We start from the raw sequence: 12,441 nt of genomic DNA, 5'->3' as shown, positions 1-12,441 counted from the left end.
AATGAGGAATCACAGGCTTGCATAATGTTTGGGTTCAGGTTGGTTTGAATAAAGGCAAACCTCAGAACAAGGAAACAAAAACAGATTTTGTTAGTTTTGTCCTAAAATTCTTGCCAATGTTTAGACCGGTAAATAATAAAGTGGAATTTAAATATTTAAAATCTGTTTTTAAATTTTCTAAGCCTAACCCCTAACCCTAATCATTCTTTTACTTTACCGTTTTGTGATCCACTTTCAACATTTTCTGGGAGCCTAATGATTTACTTTATTGTTTTATCTTATTGTACAGTTTTTATTGATTTTCTTGCTTCAAATTTACATAAAATGTTGTTAAAGTGTATTTTGGGAAATGTGCTTATGCACTTTCTTGAGAGTTAGATAAGAACCAATCAAATCGGCTGTAGAAAATAGTTCCCAATAACTGTACTATTTACTCTTGTTTGAGAAATATTTACTTAAAAACTACAGTGCTCAGCTATTTTAATATATCATTTAACTTTTTTTCTAAAATCTAAGTCTATTATTTTAAGTGTTTAAAATGTAAGAATGAGTTTGCCGCTGAAAACCACAGACAGGGAAGGAAATCCAGAAATCTTTGAGACACGTAGTAATATATTGTTGGTTTGGGCTATTTCAACAATATAGATTAACATCCAACGTTATTTTTCTGCAGCTTGTCTCAAACCATTGTATATTTCCATTGTGGGGGACTAAATTTCTACTCTTTTCTATCACAAAAAGAAAAATATATACAAAAACAGCTTCAGCCATGTGATCTAGGGTTAGGGTTTCACATGAAAGACACTCAAATAGTTCATATTTTCAGCAAGTCAGCAGAAATATGATGTAGATTGTAAAAAATACTGTACTTCTCTCAGTTAAAACCCTTGATCACCCACTGTGATATGTGAGTGATCACACTGGTCAACCACTTAGGTGTGAGCGTTACAGGGGAAAAGAGAATTAAACAGATCTGGGATGCTGATGGAGGAAGAAGCCCTTTTTTTTTCACAAAGATTACTTTTACTTCTTGTATTGTGTTTCTTGTAAACACTCCTATTCTTTTACTAAAGCTGTAAAAAGTAAAACTTTTCAAAATACTGTATTGTTGAACTTATTTACAGGATTTGATTTTGTCTCCTGTCCTCTGCAGGGAGTGTGACTGGAGGAGAAGGAGACACATGCTCGTGTGCAGTTTTCAATGTCTGCACTCCGGTTCTCTTTGCATTGCAAAATCTCTTTGTGGCGTCTGAGGCTTCCCACAATTAACCATTAGAGACAAGAGACAAACACAACTGATGTTGCCAACACACGGAACCATGGCCATCTGCTCCATAACGTTTCTATCGACAATGTTCACCCACAGAAATTTAAAAGAAGAAGCATGTGTTTTTCGTGAAATAGCAGCGCTTCAAGGAAATTAAGCAAAAGAGGAATAACTGCAAATTTAAAGCTTTTCCTTGAAGTTTAAAAGGAATTACTTTTTTGTCTCTTGATTTGTCTGTACTGCTGACTCCTCAGTCCTCTTAATAGTTTGGCTGTTTGCTCAGCACTGACCTTTCAGTTATGCTGTTGCTTTCCACTGCAAGATGAAAACAACACCCAGACCCCCCCCACACACACACACACACACACACACATGTTTGTACTTCTGTCTTAGTGAGGACACTCATTGACATTATACATTCCCTAACCCTAACCTTAACCATCCAAACCAAATGACTAACCCTAGACCTGACCTAGCTTCAAATCTAACCCAAAAACCAAGTCTTAATCCTCAAACAGCCCATACAAAATGGGTCTTAAAACGGTCCTCACAAAGACATAAGTACAGAAACACACACACACACACACACACACACACACACACACACACACACACACACACACACACACACACACACACACACACACACACACACACACACACACACACACACACACACACACACACACACACACACTGAGGCCTATACATTCATACAACCACAATCATCAATGCCGTGCCAGGGTTGCACCCAGGGCAGCTGGCCAGCGAATCACAGGACTAACATACAGAGACAAACAAACATTTACACCCACAATTGAGTGAGACAAAACATATGCAAACAACCCTCGGGTGGAAAGACGTGATTTACCCTAAGCAGGTTGTGTTGTACGAGCAGTGGCGTTAAAGGCGTTGGTGGTGTCTCTGGGGACATTGATGGTTTAGAATCAGAGCGGCTGAGATGAAAATAGTCATCTAGAGAGGAACTGGGAGAGGACTGAGGACGCTGTCAGAGAAGAGACAGGTGGACGCTGGGGCCACATCCTGGGATGCAGGGAGAAAGTCGCTTAACCACACATGTTGTGCACACACATGCACACACACACTATGGTAGCCACTGATCAAGGCTCAGATCCTCTAATCAGTATCAGTTCATGTCCTTCAAACTACACATCCCTAAGGCCTCGCACCTATGGAGGTCCTCTTCAGGGTTAACTGTTCATTTTGTCGAATGATGATCACAAAATGTCGTGACTTTAGAGATGACTGCTTTAAGTTTTAAAACAATTTATATGTTAAAGACTAGAAGACAGGTTCTCTAAAGAAATGTTGTTCTTTGGACAACCTGTCAACTCTTTAGACTTTGTTGTGACACAAATTGTGTCTTGTAACCTGAAAATTAGTATATCAATGTCTTTACTTTTCTATTTATTAGATGAGGCAATTGTCGTGGCACAAAATTACAACAAAATAAAAGCACAATTTTTCAGATAAGCCTTTCATCACATGTGACTGATCTGGTGGTGATCTACGTCAACAGTTCACATTTATCATGTTCAAAATGAACCTCGGTCAAATCAGTTAACAGGTAAAGTTATAATGAAGGAATAAACTACCTTTTGATCTCCATTGCAACAGTTAACGTGTCCACAGGCCTGGATTATGTTTCTTAACAGAAAGGGGACTCGGTTTATTGCAGTATATATTGTATCTGAATGAGGGGAAAGGGACAGCGGAGAGTTGCGTCAGTCTGTGTCCTGGTTGCGGCACTCGTTGGTGATCCCTGACCGCCTGATCTGTCTCTGGACAGGAAACACAGGAAGGAGCCAAGGAAGATGATCCAGCACACAACTTCTCCCCTGAAAAGAGGAACAGTCGTTCACACAGACCCGCTGTGAAAAACATGTGAACGGTTCAAACAATTTGTAAACTTTGGTGTATGGGAGTGAAACATGAATGGGAGGGAATCCACCCGGCCGTGGTGAGAGGAGAATAAAATGAAATCTTATATTTCAGTGCCTTGAAAGTTTTAGATCGCAGGAAACACAGCTACCTTTATCTTTTTTTTTTTCTCAAACAACTGTTAACACACATCTCTCTGTTCTGAGTAACGAGTTAACGTTTTCAAAACTATCCACAAAGTCAGTACAACAGCAGTGTGGACAAAACTCCTTTTTCAAAGCTGTGATTGAAAATCAAAACTACTATTATTCATAACCTGTTTTCAAATGCAGCCACAATCAAAACTCTGTGTATTCACATTTAAGTTAAAACCCTCAAAACATTACTCGAGATTACTGTCAGACTGATTAGATTTGCTACATTCTGCTACAGAGGAAACATACAGGCTGAACACTTTGTAAATGTATTAGACAATGAAGTGTTTTACTAACATCTACCAGCCACAGAGAGATTTGCAGCTAATTTCACCTTTCACCTTACTCTCCATTCCACAGCAACATAAAGACATGTCAACCTTAATGTTGCTTTTAAATTTGACCAGATAGAAACAGTCAACAAATAAAATGTAAAGTGTAAAGAATGACACTGTTTTTTTGTTGGAAGAGAAACTCTGGTGCAAGTGCTGATTTTAAAATATGGAAGAAGAGTGTGAAGAGTTTTTGCAAAAGTGAAGTACGGATCGTGAAATGTGAGTTAGAATTTGTAAAAAACAGATAAAACCATCCCAGTATTTACAATTCAAGGATTTACAGGCAGGGAAATTCTTAAGCTACAAGTTAGTGAGTTATAAGTAAAACCTATGCATGGTGTGATTCTGTTTCATATTCGAGTAAAACAAAACTTGTAAAAAGGTGGTGATGGATGCCGAGGTGGAGGGGAAGGCCAGGGTGGGGTGACAGTCCCTGGGGATTCGGGGCCAGGGGAACATGAGAGCATGTATTGACAGATCACAGCTCAGTGCTCGCTCTGCGTGTGTGTGTGTGTGTGTGTGTGTGTGTGTGTGTGTGTGTGTGTGTGTGTGTGTGTGTGTGTGTGTGTGTGTGTGTGTGTGTTTGTTTGTACATGCAAAGCACTGAGGTGACGGGATGTGGGCAGCCAGAGAGGCGATAGATGTGTTACCTGAGAAGCAGAATTACAGCTTTCTCAACACATATTGAAAAGTGACAGAAATATGAAAAATGCTTATACACTCCATTACAATACTACTTGTGTTGCATGATCCCGTCATTTTTTGAGGCCAAGCAGAAAACACATGGCACACACTCTTCCTAAACAATCTGAATTGTATTTTTGCATCAGTTTTTGTTGATGTGTTTCTCCGTTATTGATTGAGGAACAAAATCTTGTTTCCAACTATACCGTTTAACCGACTGTATAAGTCACGATGATGACAGAACCTTTGTTTGAGGAAGAGGCCACACACTGGCCAGACAGCAGGTGCTGCTGGGATGGAGATTATTTAAAGTTGCTCTAAAATGGTTCGAGTGCAGCTGAAGGAGCCTGTACGCCAAGCTGTCTGTCGACCACATGCTTCAGTAGAAAGTACAGTGACAGTACATACTTCCTCCTTTGAAAAAACAGATTCCAAACCTGACCATCATAGGACCGAGTGGAATTACCTGTTAACGCAGAGCTGATATAATTCACACAGAGAATCTGTTTAGTTCATGTCTCAGTGGTTTGGTCGTCTCATAATGAATTTGTATAGGTATAGGTAATGTAGGCTGCACATCGATGAACATGAAACTCTTATTAAAATATCAATAAAACTCGGATCGGTGGGAGAAACTTCAAACTAAATCCAGCAGACAAGAGAAATTGCAAATAATTTGCATGTTTAAAAGCAGAAATCTGATGAGAGGTTCAAGTGTATTTTTGTCACAGGTTTTGCATGTTTGTGGACCATGTACAGACAACCACTGAAGCAGAACCTGTATTACCATGATGGTTTGCACAGTTTACAGCTCACATCAATAGAAAGAGCGTGGGGGAAAATCCTAATTATGTAACTTAGGACAAAAACCTAAGCTCATGTCATAAGAGGGCTGAAGGGCCTGAGAAGGAGATAGTGAAACTGATGAAAAAGAGGAAACAACTTATCGGTGGTAGATGAGCAGAAATGTATCTTATTTTCTTATATTATCTACATTTTAATTTTTATGTGCATGTTCCTTCTTTACGTTCTCAGCACTGAATGAAAGACAACTAACTTGGACTGTACCACACTAATCTATTACAGCTCTGTATTGCCATCTAGTGGCAAGAAAACAGCCAAGGACTAGTATTGCTGAAAGGCAGTTTAGCACTAATTCTGAACTATATATTTTAATCCACATTTAGCAAAAGCCACAGTTTATGTAAATACCGAAGTATTTCTAATTAAATTAGTAGTTTTTTTAATCATTAAATTCTAATCATAATATATAATCATATCGAAGACTTTTATGTGGTATATCTGTTGCTGTAAGTTTTCTCACTGACTCACCATCAGCAGAACATTGTTTAAGATCTGTGGTTCCCAGTGTCTTATAAGGTGAGCTGCTTTAGGTCTACCTAAACAAAAGTTAATGTTTTTTTTGCCCATGCTGCCTTTGTGCCACTGATAACACACAGATTCTTGGTCCGCTCGACACTGCCGCTCATCTCCGTGTTCAACAGAGACAATTCCATTCGTTCATTACCACAAGAGATTCCATCAGGAGAAGCAGATCATATCTGTATCTGAGCTCTGCTGTTTATTTATTTTTTTCTGCTACATTTAAAACCAAGAGAGAACACACACACACACACACACACACACACACACACACACACACACACACACACACACACACACACACACACACACACACACACACACACACACACGTGACCACCACAATTAAAGACATTTCCTTGGAATTACCCTGCATATTAAACTTTGCGTGGCGGCTGTTGCTATGATAATAACATCGTCAGAAGTTGCTCAAGAATATGATACAATAAAAGAGGTTATAGTGACTTTGTATTGCAGCAATGAGCATCTTTCTCACAGTTTCAGTGTGACTGTAAGTTGGTGGTTTCTTTTTTTCACGTTGACTCCTCTACTCTTCTCTGTCAGTCATGTCTGTTGCTGTTTCAACAATTACACTCGAGTACAAAGGAAACGCAAACAGGAAAAAACAGATACGTTGAGAGATTGTTGCTGTGAAAAGAGACTTGAAGAGTCTGGTGGAGATTATTAAGAGAAAGTCATCGGGGAGTTGAATACATTAACTGAGGTCTGATCTTATCTGAAAACCAGTCACCACATAAAACCACTGCACACTGACACAGAAACACATTATGTTTTAACATTCATACTTTCACGCTTACTGAAAAAAGACCTTTGAGGCTAGGATCTGATAACATTTCTCCCCCCCTGAAAATGCATAAATAGAATTTTTGGAAATTAGATTTTTCAATAACAATACTTTTAATTGTTATATCTTTAAAGGTTTTTATATATTTTATTACTACTTTACTCTTTATGTAATGTTTTTTCCTGTCTTTTTTCCGTGTCCTTGAATTGATGATCCACACAGGCAGATGGCGGGCAGGCCCTGCTCCACAGACGTCAGCCTGAGTGTTTATGTGGATTGTTTAGAAAGTCTTTTTTTTATTATCAACGAGTCGCTCAAAGCGTGACAGGCAACCCTCCATCCCTCCCTCTCTCTCCTTCACTCTCTGTCACACACTTCTCCAAGACCTTCCATGTTGTGTTCAACAATGATCTCTACCTCATCTACACCCAATTACTCACTGACCCTAATTGAATACTTGGCAGAGAGTGCGGGTGGCGATGGCGTGCACCGAGCTGAGGAATCATCAGTCTTGGTCATTGGCCCCCATTAGGTAGCCTGAGTGACCTATGATGTCATTATGGAATAAAGTCGTGGAAACTAATGGACAACGTGCCTCATAACAATGATGGTGCTTTCTTTTTTTTAAAGAATCACACTTTCTTCAGAGCTGAGCTTCGGCTCCATGTCCATGCCACATGTCCACTTCATGGAAGTGTGAGAAAATAGGTCAAAGCTGCTTTACAGTGTTATTTTCTGCATGCAATTGAAAGAGTTCCTTCAGAGTTTGGGGATGTGAGAGTACTTATTGTGGACTAAACAAGCAAGTTTTCATGAGAGGGGCTTTTTTTCTCGTTTCACGTGAAAAGAGCTGTTTAGTTGAATTGTGATGTTGTGAAACCCTGTGTAGATACAATGTGAAATCCAGGTTTAAGATGATGAACACACTTGACCTCGAACCCTAGAGAAAGGTTATAGCTACATGTGGTCATCCTGAGACAACAAATGCCAGTGACACTACTGACAAAGTTTACAAAAACATACACACACTCACCGACACAATCACATTAACATTCAACACTGGGTCAGTGAGTGCATGACATCACACCATCTGATGACAAAGACTGTGTGTAAATGTGCATGACTGTGCAGAGTAGAGTGTAGGTGAACAAGCGGTGTGTTTGGTTGAACCATATATGGCGTTGGTCCTTAGTGCAGCAGAGGGGACAACTGTGAACTGTAGATTTACTCCAACTCTCCGTGAAGCTCAGCCAAGGCAGCAGAGCTCTCAGCCTCTTCATCGCATCCTGGATTCAGGAGAAAATTAGCTTGGAGCGTCTACGAGGACCCGGTCCGCCTTCAGCCTCTCCCAGGGGGTGAATTACGATTTCCCGAGTAAAGTTGAACCTGGGGAAACGGCCTGAACGGCCATCCATCAGCGTGCGTGTCTGCGTCCTCCTGAACAATGTGTGACCTCTGGGCGCAAAGAGGGTCAGAAGAGGGGTGACTTCCACCTCCACGCACACACACACACACACACACACACACACACACGCACACACACACACAAACACACACACACACACACACACACACACACACACACACACACACACACACACACACACACACACACACATCACAAACATACTCACGCACACTTCAGGCTCACAGACATCACCAAGGACCTGCAGCACGATGTCTGCAGAGTGAATCTCTTTTTTTAAATTAAAACAATAAAAACTGAATTGCGATGCCCACCAGTGCATAACACCACTTCCACTCTTTACTCTACTGTCTGTTTCAGGACTTTATTACAGTTTTCCTTTACACATGGCTGAATTAGGTTCCTGCAAGAACATATAGCAGCCTAATAAACAGTAGACACTGTGTTCCAATGCCACGTCAAAAGAAATGGACCAATAACAATGACAATGCAAAAGTCGTTCTTATGACCTGCTGGCAAAAATTTTGATTCCTCATTCTGAAAGCATATTTACCTCTGTTCTCTCATCACATTTAATTTACATGATTAGGTGGCTATTTTCTATTAGTTTTATGTTTCATCATGTTGTTAGTGGTATGACTTATCACCACCACCAAGGAGGTAATGTTTTCATCTGCGTTTGTTTGCTTAAGATTTGAGATAAGAAGTTTTCCAACATTTTACTAGATTGCTCAGAAAATAATCTTGACGAAATAAATCCGGCATGTTTAGGGAACTGATATTTATGAGTGTGTGCAATTTGGTGCAGATCCAAATAAAAAAAACGATCTAATGAATTTTAATGTGGTTTATAAGGGGATAAGTTATCAAGCCAAACATCACAAGTTAAGCCTATGATTGAATTAATATACCATGTGCATCACTATTCTATGTAGAAGATAAAAAGTGTTAAAACATAAAGAGAAGTCAGACAAAATGCATTCAGCTGAATTTTCTGATTCTTTAGTGTTTTGCAACTTTATTATCTTTTGTAAAAATATTTTAAACCTGCAATTACAGGTTTGAAATCTCAGTATTCATATTAGTCGCTGTCATAAATTATAAAGTAAATAACTAAAATAATAAGGAATTAATTATTTTGCCTATATCTTAGAGTCTGTTTAACTAAAAGACTCAGCTAGTGCATTAAGTAGAAGAATAACAATAGTGGCATATCTGTGATCTTCATTTGTAAAACAAAAAAAAGGCTAACAAACACACAGTAAACACACAATGAGGCTGGGTATCAATAAATTCTGGTGGATGATACACCTTGGCGCCTACTGGTGACCCCAGCACTGCGGTGAATTGATCATCCATTGGTCGGACGGTCATTAAACCGGGCTGGTGGAGGGAGGGTTTATGGCGTCTCTGCAGACCAAGTGGCAGTATGAGGGATGGAATCTATCTGTATCTCTGTCTGGGCTCCTGACAGCTCTGGCTTTAGTCTGCACCCAGACCTCCTACATGCACGTCTCACTGTTTACGGCCCCCTGCCTCTCGCTCCTCCCTCTCCACACATCTATCATTTCAGCAGGACCACACACACACATACATAACGTACACAAATACACACACATACAAAATCTGCCGGTAAAAAGTTGTTATCTCTTCACTATAACTTTACCCGAAAACACACTGAGCCAAATGTGAACTCCCATGCTGCCCTATATTCAAGTGAACTTTTTTTTACTGTAACTCAAACTCTTAACAAGCCCTTTTGAGAAGTTAAGATCAGCAAATACAATAAAATCTTAATCTTGTGAAAATAAGATTAAGATTAAGGGAGACAGAGTGGAGCTCGTTCCTCTGGTGATTTCCTGTAATAAAAGAGCAGTTTGAGCGAACTGATGCCAGCTCTTGATTCCTGGACACCTGGGAATTCTGCTCACGTCTGACGCTGTAAAATGTTCTGTCCTGGATCCTGGTTTACTGCATCACACAAAGTTAACTGTGGTTCAAATGCTTCATATTTGGTGTTAAAATCTCATGTACGTATGGTATGTATGATTTTTTATGTCCATGTATGTGCATGCATATATGTACGTATGTGTGTGCACTGTATGTGAGCAGGGAGATGCTTCTCAGTACTAAGACGTGATTGTTGAGGTTGACTTAAAAAGCAGGAAGAACACCCCCTCTCTCTCTCACACGCACACACATATACACACACACCAAATCCACCTTACATTTCCTTTTCTGAGGTGTCCATCCATCATTAGTTACATTGACTGCATCTCCGGGCGCATGCATAACCCTTCATCTAACCTTAAACCCAACCTTCGTTCTTCTCTCACCTTTCCCACATTAGCTGACTTCCTGGGCTCTCTCTCTCTCCCTCGCACTCACTCTCTCTCTCTCTCTCTTTCTCAGGAAATGACTTCCATCTCTGGCTGCGTGCAATGTTTTTCTTTTTTCCTCTTTGCACTCGCTCTGCTAACCCTTACGCACGGTGAGACCATCCATCTGTTTGGCTGGGGAGTAGTGATCCTCTGGGTTATTTACACCTCTTACTCAGAGCAAGTGTGTGAGATAGTGGAGGGTGGAGGACTTTTCTTGGAATGAGAGGTGTTTTGTTCCCATCTCGGCTGCCAGGCAGAACTAAACAGAACTACGTGTCGCTTCGAGGGTATAGGCTGCATAGCACATACAACTGAATTACCTGTGTGGTTAAACACCACTATGAGTGTCATATAATGTCATTTTACTAGCTTGTTTTTTTATGAAATAATATAAAACTACAGTGTTCGCTCTCTCTCTCTCTCCCTCCCTCCCTCTGTGTGTGTGTGTGTGTGTGTCTTTGAAAGGTCTCTATACTGTCTCCAGTCTCACAGGGATTAGCAGAGCCATCAGATTGCCGTCTTACATGAGCATTAGCACCAGGTCACACAGACAGGATGTTGATAACATCCAGCAAACTCCACCTCTCTCTCTCTTTCTTTCCGTCTCCCTCCACCTCTGCATGCGCAGACACAGATTCATCATGAGAAAACAAAAAGGTTGAGGCACTGGAATATTACGCTGGAACAGGTATTTACGTGACTGATCACACTTTGCTGAATCATCCAGTGTCGTTCATTTCTGGTCCCACTCACTCCAGCAGACGACACTCATTTGTTATTGTTGGGAAATGTTAGAAAATCCCACCATTGGTTAAGATGTTGAAGTTTCGCTCTGACTGTTTACACTGTGCATACACTCCCATGTAATCCAAAATAATGAGATCTGAATGAAGCAAAGCCGCATATTACACCTAAACCTATCACTCAGAGCAGCGACGCTGAAGCCCAGAAGATTTTAGATGTCAGGAAGATAAATTTCTACACGGTAACATCAGTTAAAATCAGGTTTTCCACAGAAATTCCTCATTTAAAAATATTTTTTAAGTGACGTAGTTATCTGTTTGTTTCAATGCTTTATTGAAGCTGCATTATATTTGCACTCAGAGAAGTATTCCAAATATATTGTGCATCATTTTTTTCAAATTTTACAAAAATTCCCACTGATATCAAAACTTTGAGCTCTCTGTCATACTCTAACATAAAGTCTTGGTTGTTTGGTCCATGATTTTCTTAACAACAGTTTTTTATTGAATTAGAAATATATTTAGAGTTGTCACCTTGTCGTCAGTTTCACTTTAATTCTGACTCTGATTCCCACAGTGTCTTCTCCTTGGTGGCACCACTCGACTCCAAGTTAAAGCTAATTTATCGTGTTCTTCCACAGCTCTCAGCAGTGTTATATACATTTGTCCTCCGTGCTCTGAGATTAGATGTATGAGCGTCATGCTGTGTTTACTCGCACACCTCCCCTGGGTTGGAAATTGTCCAGCGGGCTCTGGTCTGCTCGAGCCCCTCGTCGGGTCGGGCTGGGCCTGTAGGCAGGATCTCGTAGGCCTGATTACAATACTGTCACGGAATGACAGATGAATGTTCTAAGGAGCTCTATCTTTAGCTCTGGGTAAGGCCTCCATTACTCAAGCCTCCGCTTGGCTCTTAAGGGAAGGATGGAGGGATGAGGAAGGAAAAAGACGGAGCAGCAGATGGAGAGTGAAAATAAGTCACTATGGGAAGAAAGTCACCTATGTTATTGCAAGAGATGTTATTGGAGTGGGAAAGATGTGAGGATGACAGAGGAAAGTCGCTGACACTACTGAAATCTGCAGAGTAGAAACCATATTAGTATCAACAGTGAGTGTGTGTCTACAGTGAGAGTGTGTCTTCACTCCCTTCACCGCAGATTCGCTTGTGTTGCTTTGAGTGAAGAAGACGAAGCAGCATTTACCCAGGCCTCCCTCTGTCTGTCAGCCTCCCCTCTCAGGGCTCTGTTGGTTTAACCCCGGTGGGCAGCAGGCAGGCCCGACAGCACCCAGACACAATCGTCTGATTTATGGCGTGCTCTGAGAG

The sequence above is a fragment of the Hippoglossus stenolepis genome, chromosome 1, assembly GCF_022539355.2.
Source record: "Hippoglossus stenolepis isolate QCI-W04-F060 chromosome 1, HSTE1.2, whole genome shotgun sequence".
Taxonomy (NCBI): domain Eukaryota; kingdom Metazoa; phylum Chordata; class Actinopteri; order Pleuronectiformes; family Pleuronectidae; genus Hippoglossus; species Hippoglossus stenolepis.
The sequence above is the reverse complement of the archived record's forward strand: the minus strand, read 5'-3'. Positions refer to the sequence as shown.